Source organism: Spermophilus citellus, assembly GCF_964194105.1.
Source record: "Spermophilus citellus genome assembly, chromosome: 15".
Taxonomy (NCBI): Eukaryota; Metazoa; Chordata; class Mammalia; order Rodentia; family Sciuridae; genus Spermophilus; species Spermophilus citellus.
This window is the reverse complement of record NC_138195.1, coordinates 61,351,048-61,365,520: the sequence shown is the minus strand read 5'-3', so window position 1 is coordinate 61,365,520 and position 14,473 is coordinate 61,351,048. Positions and strand designations below refer to the sequence as shown.

The following is a 14,473-nucleotide window of genomic DNA, read 5'->3' as shown; positions in this document are numbered from 1 at the left end:
GGGGCCTGCTCACCTGTTGCACAGAGCTGTTTTAAATCAGGCAGATCAGGACAAGGCTTTGTGAGCAGTGGACTGCCCACGTAGCTGCAAGCACTGTGCTGGGTTAGTGCCTGTGGGGGAGAGGGGGGAATTGAGAGACTATAGGTACCTTGATATTGCTTCTAGGCCTCAGCTGGTGTCCCAAGCTTGGAGTTACCCCAACTAAAGATGGTGATACCAGTAGCGAGGATAACCCAAGATGGTAACAAAGGTGTCCCAAGATGGAGGTGGCTGCTTTCAGAGATGGGGTTTCAGGGTGTTGTGGAGGGCGGCTGTCTCAAGACTCTGTCCATTGTCTCCAGGTTCAATTTCTCACCTGAAGAGGACTAAGGCAACAGTTGCAGCTTCCCAACATGGAGGCAACCAGGGGAGCCCCAGGCTAGTAGATGGAAGCAGCGGCCTGGGGTCCTGTGTGGGCGCTGATGCTGTGGATCCTGCTTGGGCAAGGTGGCCGGGGGTCCTTCATGGGCAAGCGACCTGGGGTTCTGCTTAGATGCTGAGGCTGGAGGACCTGTGTGTATAAGGCGGCTGGGATTCTTGCGAGGAGCAGCTGTTGGAGATCTTTTAATAATGTTTCATAGAGAAACATTATTCCCACTGCTTGAATCCCAGGTCACAGAGTGACAAGGAACGCAGACTCCCTATAGCCCACCATCTTGGTTCCCCTCCACCCTATTTTTGTTAAGGTTGTTTGCTTGTACTTTGGTATTACTTGGCTAATGTTTTTTTCCTTTGGTTAATTTTATGTTTGTGCTTCTTTATACAGTTATCTATTATATCCACAAGGGATTGATTCCAGGGACCCCAAAGGATACCAAAAAATCTACAGGTGCTCAAGTCTTTTTATATAAAATGGCATCGTTTGCCTATAATTTGTGTAAATCTTGTCTAGATCAGTTATAATACCTAATGCAATGTAAATGCTTCACAGTGTCATTTTGTAGTGGTTAGAGAATAATGATCTGTGGAAAGAATCTGCACATGTTCAGTACTGATGCAATATCCGTTGTTTGTATCTACAGATGTGGCATATGCAGATATGGGGGGTTAACTATGTATTCTATTTTGGTTCGAAATAATGCTTAGCAACTGGTAATATTTTAATAAAGAATGTATTTCTCAAGTAGTACAATAGGACATAACCCTGGGCTATGTTGGTCACACCTGAAATAAATGGTGAAAGATGACGGCTATTCCAATTTCATAGTTGAACATAATATTGTATAAGAATTACCCTAAATATGCTAGGCTGAGAAAAGCTTTTTCTCTCAGTAAAAAGCACCAATGTCTGTATCCCGAAATTTCTTATTTCCTTTCCTAAGCCAAGAAGACAAGCAAATCCTTCTAAAAGAAGGTGTCCCCTTGTGACAGCAAGACCTCATGTGCAATTTCATAAAGACATGACTAATTTATGTGGGAAAAACTTAGTATGCCCTGGTGGTTTATGGAAGGCTCAGAGACCACCGGTGTAGAGGGAGAGAGATGAGGATGGGAGGGGTGTTAGTTGGGAGGAGTGGGCTCCACTGAAACCCAGATCTGAGCCAACTGCACCTCAAGTGAAATAAGCAGCAGACAGTTGCACTAATGATTGACATAGTCTTGTCTTTCTCCTTCAGCTAAGGACATCCCTCTCTAGGAAAGCTTATACTCCATCTGCAATTTCTACAGGGGTTTGTTCATTCATGATTAGCTTCATTCATCTAACTTTAGCATTAACAGTTAGATGGTGTGTTCTAGTGTTTGAATTACTCAGAATAGTGAAAACATTTTTTTTTCTTTTTCCCTCTTTTAAAATTTCAGTACTAGGGATTGAACCCAGGGCCTGGCACATGCTAGACAAGTGCTCTCTACCACTGAGCTATAACTCCAACCCTTTCTTAAAATTTTATTTTGAAGCTGGATTTTACTTCATCACTCAGGCTGGCCTTGAACTTGTGATTCCCTTGCTTCCACCTTCTGAGTAGCTGGAATCAGAGGCTTTTGTCACTGAGCCTGGCTCAAAATAACTATTTTCTAAAGCTGAAATGGAATGTTTATCATATGAAAAGATCTTATGTTGATATTAAATGGCTTAAGTACATTATTTTATTGCAGTACAATAAAATGTGCTTGATCTAGGCATTTGACCTAAGAAAATAATCAAGAAGAGTAAAGGTTTGTGGACAAATCAATTTATCTCAACATTATTTGTGTAAAACTTATAAAGCCACTACCCCAAAGGGATATTGTGTGCAGAGAAACACTGATGAATGATGATAACAACCAAACAGAATTTCAAAATACTTCAAGTCCTATGTTAGCTAGGGTCCTTTGGTCATAAAAGTAACAAAAGATAGTTGTGGCCAAGTTAGGCAAAAAAAGGACTTTATTGAAGAATGTGGGCATATCATGGGTATGGAGGAAAAGCTGAATGTCTAGCTCTTATATAAATAGGTATTTAGGTTATGGGGAAAAATGAAGAGATTGACAGGGCATGACCATCAGGGGTAAATCAACTCCAATTCACTTCCATCCTTCTTTCACTTTACTAAAGATTCAAATACCTAGGAAGGCTATGTCAATAGCCTTACCTGGGCCCTGTGTCCTTCATTTGGCCAGGGGAACACACTGACACCTTATAACAGTTGTGCCAAGACCTTACAGAATAGGGAATGATAGCAGAAATTGGCTGTCAGCGTGCCACAACAAACTGCATTTTTAAATTTCACATGAGGAACATGTGACTGAGTTCTTAGCACTGGAATGGAGCAAAAGTGATGTTTTGCCACCTCCAGAGGCCCATTGCAACTCCCATAGACCCTTCCATACTCTTCTGCTTCCTCATCTCTGGGTAGAACTTGGAAAGACCCCTGTGGGAAGTCCACCACATAGAAGGATCTGAGTATCCCAATTATCACATAATGTCTACTCAATGTACACCCCACTACAGAGACAGGAGTGAAAAGTCAATTTTAGTGGTGTTAAGTCTTTGTGATTTGGGTTTTCTTTATTTCAAAAGTTAAGCTACCTAATACTCAGGTATGCATACTGGCAGGCAAAAAAAAAAAAAAAACAAAAACCAAAACTTGAATCCACTTCAGTTCTGTACTTGCATTTTAAAAACTCAGTGATGAGGTTACACACACCATGGCAATAGTTTTTTTTTAAATCCTATTTTATTCTGTAACACCACTATTATTGCATCTTATCCTCCAAAAATCTCAGAAATTTCCTCCTTCAATCCTAGCCAATATAGCTCTTATTCTTCAGCTTCAACCTCACCTCTTCCCTTCTTACTCTGTATCATGAAAGCTCAAAGAATTATTAGAAAAATAGAATTTTCTTTGAGGGTAGAAGAGAGTTAACAAATGAACAGCTATTGGAGAAAAGGAGAGTCTGGGAAAGTTTATTCATCTCATAACAGGGCAGCATTTATGGCAGTGGTAACTTGGAAATTACCTGAACATCAAACAAGAGAGAAAAGATTAAACAAATTATGGTATGTTTGTTACTGTTAGCCGAACCCTTTAGGTTTAGTCCCCATGCAAACGGAGTTTCTCATCTAATAGGAATATTTTATAGCTATCAATAAATATGTTTTGGAAATATGGTTAACAATATATTTGTTATATTGTTATAACAATATAAAAGAAAACAAAAGAAAAAGAAAGGTATCATTTTGAGTGAAGAACTACAGATAAGCAACTGCATACATAGTAGTAAAGTTCTAATTCAAAAACATTCATTTGCCTATGTCCTTGTACCTGAATGTATATACACATATTTATGTGTGTATATCATCTCTGAATATTGACATCATAGGATATTTATTATTATATCCTTTTTATACTTTTCTATATTTTAAAATTTTAGAGGTAAATACATTTTTAATAGGGTTGTGTAAAAGTTTTATTATACATTTTCCAGGGCTGGGGAAGAGCTCCTGGGTTTAATCCCTGGTACCAAACCAAACCAAACCAAACCAAACCAAACAAAAAGCCATTTTTTTTCAAATGTTAATAGAATGTATAATTGGAAAAAAGCATCAGTTCACAGTATTTGATATTCATAGTATTTGCTATTATTGTGAACTGAAAGATCATCTGAGGTTTTTCTGGCTTAGTAGATTTTTGCCTCTGATAACCCAGTAGTCCAGAATTTACCTACTTGTAATTACCTGTCTACCCAGTTATATTCTTTTGCTTTTCTGTAACAGACATGCATGTGCATATACTAATTGAATTTCAACAATAGCATGGATCATTTCCAAAGTGCAAATAGTTTGTTTACCTTGGCTGGTTCAGTATAGACTCTAATGACATGGAGCCCACCTGCCCTTCGAAATAGAAGCACTAGAATGTCTGTCAGATGATTCTTAAGCAAGCAAATTCATATCCTTAAAATATGGAGATGAAATGGTTAATAACACAAGACAATTTTGTTTAAATTTACTTAGTGAATTTGCTGTACTTTCTTCTGGTCAATATGGAAATCTATAGAGATGTTAAAATGCAATTTATGTTGTGTTTAAAAAAAATGATTTTGGCTTAACACAACACCAAGTCATGAAAGGTTAACCTCAGCTCCTGGAACTACCAAAAACCATTGAAAGGAGTGAGTGAATTATCATAGGTGATTTTAGTTTACATTATTAAAACATTTCCATAGACATAGAAGTCTTAGTTGATTAAACTTTAAACTTATCTGATTAAAGCACTTATTATATTATGGTCGAAAAGTACAGGAAAGTACTTCAATTGATTGGATAATTATGAATAAATAAGGAAGGATATGACTTAGATCATTTGTGTCAATTATTTAAGTGATTGCTATATGAAAGAAATCAAGAAACTGAATTGTCTTGACATTGTTTCAAATTGCTAGACAGAAACTTTGAACATGCATATTGTCTAAGATGACATGAGTTTAGATATCTGTCCTAATTATTTTTGAGACATCTTTTAAAGATAAAATATGAAAGTTCAACTAAAAGAAAATATGACTAGTGAAGTGTTAATGGGAAGTGTCTTTAGCTAATTTCCTTAGTTGATTTAAGAGATGGCTCCAGCAAGGATGTCATTAGATGCCTTAGTTTGTATTTTGATACTGTGACAAAATACCTGAGGCAGGCTAACTTTTGAAGAAAAGAGGTTTATTTAGCTCACCCTTCTGGAGACTTAAGGGCATGATGCAGGCATCAGCTCAGCTCAGGTGAGGATCTAATGGCAGTTGTGTCACAATGGTGAAAGCATGAGTGGCAAGAAGAGATCACATCTTGAGACTGGATGTCAAAGACAGGGAGAGGGGTCAGTCTTGGTTCTTTTATAACAACCTACTTTTGAGAACTAACCAGGGGGTTCCATGAGAACTAGTTTAACTCCTAAGAGTACTGACTTCAATGACATAAGGACATCCTAATAGGACCCACCTCCAAAAAATGCCCACACTACTTCTAAAACATCACTACACTAAAGACTAATCCACCAACACATGAGCCCTAGGGGGACACACTCAAACCTTATTCAAACTTAGTAGTGCCTGAAATGATTGTAGAAAAGGAAACATATTCTATAATTCTGTTGATTCATTTGATCTCAGACTTGCAACTACCATTGATAGAGAAGAACTTGTTAGAGGAGTTAGTCATGAATGAGATTTGGGAGATGGGTGGAGAAAATAATATTTGAATACTAGGCATATTGCTTAGTGATGATGGGTGTTACTCCCTTTAATCTTCCTGAGAACCCTTTGAATGCATTTTTTTATGGACCCCTACCTTACATAGAGGGTAGGTTTTAGTGTTAGTATATAAAATGAAAATTGTTACCAGTTTGAACTGCTCTTCAAAATTCTTTAAATTGCTCATAAGTAAACATTGTTTCCCATATTCAACTATGCATACTAAATGGCCATCTAATGTATGTTATAGAATAAAGACTTTATACATAAAAATGTTAAAAGTCTTTGAAAGAAATCAAGGATGGGAAAGAGAGAGAGAGAGAGAGAGAGAGAGAGAGAGAGAGAGAGAGAGAGAGAGAGAGAGAGAGAAATTCTCCAGGGCACATGTTCATTTAATGGAATGGCCTGAAAATAAATTGATCAATGATATCCTATTACCTTTATTTTTCATAAGGGGAACTGAAAAATAAGAAGCATTAAGTCAATGATCCAGGAGTTCATAGTGATGGAGGCAGGATTTAAATTTACTTGAGACTTCACGCTCTAAACCATTAAACTTCCTCTGTACATTCACTTAATTACAATCAAAATACGCTAAATAGTAAATTAAACTATAACTTTCTGGTTAAATATATTGTGTTAGTAAACTTTCTGGCACTGGAACAAATACCTGAGCTGAACAACTTTTAAATAGAAAAGGTTTATGTTGATTTGGAGCTTTCGAGGTTTCTGTCCACGGCTTTGTGCCTGGCAGAGCCAAACTCTTCACCTGATGACTGGCAGCCAAACGGGGAGTGGAAAAGGAAGGGGCTGGGTCCCATTATCCTCTTTGAGGGCATGGCCAGTGACCTAAAGACCTCTTACAAGGCCATTCCTCTTAAAGCTTCCACAAACCTCCAGTAGCACCAATCTGGGGACAAACCTTTATCACACGTGCCTTTTGGGGTTCTTATCTATACCAGAGCATATGTCTGTGTAAAATCACTTTTAATCCTCTTTTCTTCCCGAAAACACATCAGAAGCCATAAAAAGAATGAAAACCAAGGAAAAGAACAGCCTGTCATGTTCAAGGAAACTATGAAATGGCCACAAGACCAGCCTGCCATCTGTAAGTCATCCCTGCTGCAAACCGTGTTCTCACCCCAAGAGGAAAGAACCCAAGAGCAGAAGCCACAGAGACCCTCCTACTGCAGACCTGACCTACAATTCCTGTCAGGACCCAGTTCACGGTGCTTTTCTTTCCATTTCAGTTTCTGTGGTTAGGCTTGGTCCAAGAACATTAAATGGAAAATACTAGAAATAAATGAGTCATAAGTTTTAAGTAACTTCTTTTTTTTATTAAAATGTCTTTCAGTGGTTGTTCAACTTTTTGTTATTCTAATTTTAAAATTAAACTTTATCAGAGGTAAATAGACAAAGGCAAAAATCACAGTATATGTAAGGTTTGGACTGTCTTGTGGTTTCAAGTAACCACTGGGGCTCTTGAGATGAGTTAGGGAGAGCTAGTGTAGTTTGCAATGGCAGGGACAGCTTTTCTAAGAGAGACCCTTCACTGACAGTGTCTAAGACCCATTTGACTAGTAGCAGGATGAAGAGCTTGGGGAGCTCTGCTCATATATTCACAATGTAGAAAGGACTTTACTGTCAGCTGCATCAGACCTCCAAGGCACAGCATGAAGTCCTCCCACCTATGAACTTGCCCTTTGTCCAACTGCATCAGCCATGTCTTCCCTCGGGACCTTTGATCTCCAGCCTGTACATGCACCTTAACATCCTTCTCAGCTCCTGCTCTGAACCCACTGTGGCTTCCCAAGATCAGTAGGAGTAGGCTCTGGGGGAGGAGCAGAGCAGTCAAGCCTGGGACTTGAATCCTGCTTTTGGCTTTTTCATGTGGGTCCTGGAAATGTAAGTCGGGAGGATGACTGTGTATAATCAGAGCTTAATTTATTGTCTGCCCAGTGGCGCGGATCAGTTCTGAAATTCTGCCGTACTTAAACTGCACATCCCAATATTAGAATTTCTTATATACTTAACTCTGCCTGCTGCATAATTTTGAGTATGAGTCATCCCCTTTCTCTCCCCAAATCCCTCTCAGTTATACAATTTTTTGCTTCTAACTAATTTTGCCCCTGTTTATCCCTGGGTTTATTATTCACCAACTGTCTTCATTACCATTTCAGTATCTCACTGGGGAGGAGGAAATATTTCACAGTGATGCAGAACAACACTGAGCAGACATTAATACCTCTAGGAGCTCCTGTTCCTATGGAAGATTGGAAAAAGATTAATCTATTTCTGAGAGGGATGAGTCCATAGCACAGATTATATATATATATATATATATATATATATATATATATATATATTCCAATCTCTTTTTTTAAAAAAATATTTTATCAGCAAGGAAGGTTGGTGATGAGCATCTTTGCAGAGCAAATGAAGGTGTTCAAATGGCCCTTTCCTTGTATTTCAATTTAAACTGTTAGCTTAACATCCAAGAGCTCCAGCCCACCTGCAGGTAGTAACAGGCTTTGTGAGATTGTGCTCACAATAAACTGAATTTACAAAGGTAATTGCCCTTGATCATTCCCCTTCACATTATTCCTTAGCCCTGTTTAAAGATGAATCACTGTTTTTACTTTAAAGATGTAGATTAATAAACATACTACAAAAAGTAGATTAAAAAAGCATTACCTAAAATATAGGAAGGCAGTGAATCTATGTATTTTTAAAAAATTACAATGTTTTCTCTAAAAGATAGTTCAAAAAGTTCTGAGAAAGAATACATCAAGCAAGAAGTTAATAGTATGTCAATAGAACTTAGGGAAGAATTGCAGGAAAATAAAGTCGTTGTAGAAATGAAATACACTTTATAAGTAACAGGAATAGTATAAATTTGGAAAACACAGCCATTTCACAAATCCAAAAGGAAAGGGCAAAGACAGGGGTTTGCTCCAAGGACATCAACGAGAATAGATGCTTTCTTGTATGTCCCTGCATCGACTCCACCAATCCCTGACATCCAATCCTTGGCTGGAGAGAACCACAAGATAAGAGCAAGACACACTGGTCAACTTCTTCACAAAATAGTGCGTAAGCACCTGCCAAATTCTCTTCAAAAACTAGTAGTGAAGTGCCGCAGTCCGGCTGCAGCAAAATAACGGGGGGGGGGGGGGGGGATGATGAACAACTTGTGTAGATTGATACAGCAGGAGTAGGAGCCGTTTATTGTAGGATAGGAGCGGTATTTATACATTTCATACAGCTTATCTTAATTAGCATAAACTAGATACATCAGTCAACCAATAAGAAATCTTCACACTTAATGGCTCGCTGGCCTTACTTCACAAACCACTCCCTCTGGCAAAATGCCAGGCGCCATCCAGACTTGTTTACAGACTCTAACATTTCCCCCTTTTGTTTAATTTAAATAATGACCATAGGGGTTTTTACACAAACACGATAAACAATCTGCTACAAGCAGAAGGGGAGGATACAAAATGCCACAATACCAAGCCAATTGATGGCTCCATGCAAGAAGCCCTTGGAAAAATTATACCAGCAATGACACCATTAGCAAAGATACTGAGTTACAATTTGTTGTAGATTACAGTTTGTTGTCTCAGTCCAGGTAAAGCAGTGTCTCAATAGATTAACTCACAGTCCAGGTAAATCATAGTCCAGGTAAGTTCTGTAGGCAGCTAGCTTGATCTGAAGTCTCCTCCGTTTCTCAGCCGAAGTTTCGTCCGGTTTTCAGCAACACTGAAAATTCTTCCATTCTTGTTTTCACTGGCACTGGGACGAAGGCAGGAACTCCAGATGGCTAAAGAAAATCCTGTAGCATTCCACTAAGAAAACAACATTCTGAACAATTTAGTACATTATCTCAAGGTTTTTTACATTTGAAATAAGCCTTAATAGTGCTCATTGCTCATTAGCTTCCAGGCGTGGGAGAACCATTGTAGCTTAGTTATTGGCATTGAAAATGATCAAACTTCAGGGATGCAGGGCCACCTTCTGCTGGCTGTAGTGTCCCAGGCAGCCCCAGATAGCCCTGGGGAGTGTCCCGGACTCAAACTGCTTCCGGGCACAGGGAACAAGAGCCTGTGAGACCGTGCCTTCGGGTTAGGTTTGGATTTGGGCTCTCGAAGTGGCATCTTGCTCGCTCCTGGGCGGGGGGGGGGGGGGGGGGGGGGGGGGGCGGGGAAGAGCCCATTGCCACCGCTTGGAAAAACCTTGCTGCGCCACGACCCGTTTGTGCATGTGGCAGCCGCCACGTGGATTCATGCACCCTCCGGTAACAAAAAGTATTTAGTAGTAGCCTTTTGCAATTTCTTTCTTGATAATTTTTCCTCCTCTGAACTTTTTTTTTCTTTTTGACTAGAGTTCCTGGGATTCCATCAACACATGCCCTAACTATTCTTGGTTCCACTGGGGTGCCTTCTTCCCTTATCAATTTACTTAACACCCTTTCCATATTTTCATCATAAAGACAATACAATACACTGAGACAAAACAAGACACAAACATACTGTATCAATCTTCTCCATTTTCTCGAAATGGCCATTTTTCCTTTCGCCCTATCTGCCTAGGGATGAACAGATTTGCTCCTGTCCTATCTAGAGATGGGCAGCTTTTTTTTCATCATTTACCCCCGAGTGTCCTGGGGCTCCCCGTATGGGCCACCATTTGCCGCAGCCCCGCTGGCTGGGCAAAATAACCGGGGGATGACGAGCAACTTGTGTACATTGATACAGCAGGAGTAGGAGCCTTTTATTGTAGGACAGGAGCAGTATTTATACATTTCATACAGCTTATCTTAATTAGCATAAACTAGATACATCAGTCAACCAATAAGAAATCTCCACACTTAATAACTCGCTGGCCTTACTTCACAAACCACTCCCTCTGGCATTTTGCCAGGTGCCGTCCAGACTTGTTTACAGACTCTAACAGTGAAGAATTGAGGAGTAAACTTACTCTTGTCAAGCTAAAAAAAATATTCTCAGGGGGGAATATTAAGAAAACCTCCTTTAGTGAACATATTGCTGAAATCCTGGTCAACCATTATGGGCCAAGTTAGGCAATGAAGGTTGTCATGAAAGTCCTGAAAAAAAAATTTCACCAGAGACACTTGGCTGAGATGTTTAATCATAAAATCAAAGAAAAGAAAAAGATTAAGAAAGAAGAGGATGATGAAGGGGGTGCAGATGATGAGGAAACCCATGAAGATTCAAAAGGTGATGATCATGGTGATGGGGAGGGCGGCGATGAAGGTGACGACGACCACAATGACGAGGACCACAACGACAATGATGACTACAGTGACAAAGGGGGCGGCGATGACAACCACTACAGCAATGAAGATGAAGGTGACCACAATGACGGTGACAGCAGCGCTGATGATGAAGGCTACAGCAGCCACGAGGAAGAGGACAACAACAGGGCTTTGTGTTTGTGCTTTAAGCTTGATTGTATCAGTAAATGAGTGAAGTACGATTTCATTTGGAAATACTGTGAAACGAGATTCTGACAAACATACTGAAGATAAAGAAGAGTAAAACCTTGATGGTTCTGTTTCCTGCCACGGCTGCCTTGTATTTTCTTGTAAGTTACCTTGGTTCAAACCAAGCCCACACCTGTCATAACCTGCTGTGTTCTGGTCTCGGTTGTACCCCTTTTCTTAATTGCATCGTCTTTGAGACCCTTACCCCTCTATCTGAATTTTAATTATTTGTACGGCAAAATGAAAATTTAGGAATCACACAGATTTTGAAAAAAGGTGAGGTACAGTTTGGATTCTTAAGTAAGCTCTAAAAACTCATAATCTGAAATTCATAAATCAACTTAAGTTAGAAATTGTGAGGCTTATTTTTATTTTAAATTTTTCTTCAATCTATCAGTTATCTGCCAAAGAAGACATTTAATTAATTAATGAATAACTATTATTATTTTTGTACCAGGGATTGAATTCAGGGGCACTCAGCCAGTGAGCCACATCCCCTGCCTTATTTTTGTATTTTATTTAGAGACAGGGTCTCACTGTGTTGCTTAGAACCTCACCATTGCTGAGGCTGGCTTTGAACTTGCCATCCTCCTGTCTCAGCCTCCCGAGCCACTGGGATTATAGGTGTGTGCCACGGTGCCCAGCAAAAGACATATGTATTTTTTTTTAAATCAAGATCAGCTTTTCTCTAATGCCTCAATCTGCCAGTTGTTAAGTATAAATATTACTTAACTAATGATGTTTTCATGCTAAATTTTATGATTTTGAAATTCAAAAATCCTGGGCATTTTGTTTGTGTACTCTAGCATAAAGCACAATAAATCTTTTCATATGCTTCCTGGGGATAAAAAATCAGAAAGGGTAAATATATTTAAAAGATTATTTAAAAAACAGGCAAAGTGAAGACAGAAAAATCATAATCAACATATGCAATAGATTTTGAGAAGAAGACAGCAGAGTAAATGAAACAGAAAAGTATTCAAACATATCTATGCATTCAAAGAGTATTTATAGCACATCTACTATGTACCTTTAGATATAGGAAAAGTATTGACCAAATATATAAAAGACAACTTTCTCAACTAAATAAAAACAAAATTGGAGATTAAAAAGGCAGTTTATCTTAGAAAAAAGTGTGAAATGTAGAATAATTGGCATTAATATATATGTAGGTTAAATTATTGAATTTTAGGAAGAAAAACTCAGTGGTCAGAAAATGAAAATATTATCCAGGGAAAAATATATTTGGCCTCAGTCTTCTTAATAGTACTAATTGGTTTCTGAAGATACTAGAACAGTATCAAACAGTATCTCAAGTAATTTGGTCATTCAAGTGGAAAGTCGTGAAACAGATTTTAAGTTATATGGTTTCAATGAGTCAGTCCTGAAATATCTACTTGTTGACAAAATTCAGACATCCAGAGATGAATGAGGATGTCATGATGTGTGGAGTATTGGTAGAACCCATGGAAACAGAGACCAGAAAACAATGGAGAATTTTGTCTGTAGAACACACTGTAATGATACAAACCTTGACAATACAAAATTGTTATATGAATAATAAATAGTGGGAATGAGGAAGGGTAAAAGGAAGTATAAATGTTAATTTCCACATCTCAAAGCAAGTTATTAAATAATAACTTGACATAGGCAATTAAAAAAGAATTTCAAGCACAGTTTTAAAAAATAACCCTATATCTTAGTTCTGGGACTTTTTATAAATAAAATCCCTTGCATTTGAATCCTTTCTTAAGAATCAGTAATTTTTCAGTTGCTCATCAGTATCGTATAGTTAATATAAAACAAAATGTACAAGGAAAACTAACCTTGTATTCAAGGTATAGTCTTTAATTTGATCCCAGAATGTGAGCATTACATCTAGTCAAATTTTCCTTTGAAAATCGTTGTTTGGTGAGTCCAACACAGCCAGGTTAAAATCTCCAGCTTTGGAGGAAGTGACCAGTTCATCAGCTGGGTAGTAGGCAAAGTGGTAAATTCATATTTGAGGCCACCTTAGGCAAAGACTCTTTTTGACTACCAAGACCCAAATTTAGTGCTTTGAAATGCTTTCACTCCTACAGGGCCCACTGTTATAAAAAATGAATGAAGAACAAAAGATGGAATTCTCCTCTTTCATTCTCATTGTTTGCAGGGAACCTAAGTTGAATTGTCTGACTTTACACATTTTTACTTGTCCTCTCTTTATCTCTTCATGTTTGCTTATATATGTGTAAGTTAGATGAATGCTTAAATAATGTGATTTACTGAAATAATTTTTCATAGTTTTTTTGTTCTAATTAGTTATACATGACAATAGAGTGCATTTTTTTACATTAAATGCTATTTTTATTTAAAGCAAGGCACCCCTACTTGTTCTAAAATATGGGATGTGCTACTGCATTGAAAAATCAAATCAGGAGACAGATTTTTCTCCTGTCTAGAGCTGGTTTAAATCAAGTGAAGCCATTAATGTCCCTCTAAGACTGGACTATTTTGACAATCACTTTACAGTTTCAAAATTTAACAAACACCCTTAAGGTTTACCTAAAACCAAAAAAAAAAAAAAAAGAGAGAGAGAGGGGGTCAACTTTTAAATTGAGACTAGCCTTCCCCCTAAACAGGCACCACTATTAAATGTCTTTAATCACAAGGTTTAGAAAGTCAAACTATTTCTAAAGACATAAAACTGCCAATTTGTCATTTATACTCACTAACCTGTGGTATTTATTTACTTTAATTGCTACCCCTATGTAAATAATCAAATATAGCTAAAATTAAAACTATTCTGCCATACCATAGTGGTTTAAAGGTCTGAAACCTTTCCTTGCTTTGGTGAGTGTTTGGTTACAATAAAACATTATTCATTCATAAGAAGCTTTACATCAGAGTTCTCAACTCATAGGCAAAATCGAAACCTTGAACAGATTATTTTTTAAATGAGAAAAAAATTATAAAGATAGTACTGAATAAATATATGTAGTCTTTACAATGGATAACATATCCTCTATAAAAACAAAAACTGCTTAATTATATTAAAAAAGAAGTCATCGGGTTTTCTTAATCAGATCCTGAATAGTTTAAACAAAAATTTAAGATTTGTGGTTTATTTCATAATACCAAATTGAATCTTTCTCCTTCTCAACAGTTCAGTATGAAATTTTCTTAGAAGCATTAACCCCAAACCCCAAATCCTTTCTCTTGCAGTTGCTGCCAATTAACAGAAACTTGATAGCCCATGTCCAAGAAAGATGTGCAAATGAAATGCTTCTG

General features: G+C 37.9%; 1 protein-coding gene across 1 annotated transcript in view; it reads left to right on the top strand.

Moving 5' to 3' along the window:
• The window catches only part of HTR7 (5-hydroxytryptamine receptor 7), a 129,517-nt gene that overhangs the window by 75,188 nt on the left and 39,856 nt on the right, over window positions 1-14,473 (top strand). The gene's annotated exons all lie outside the window — the stretch shown is intronic.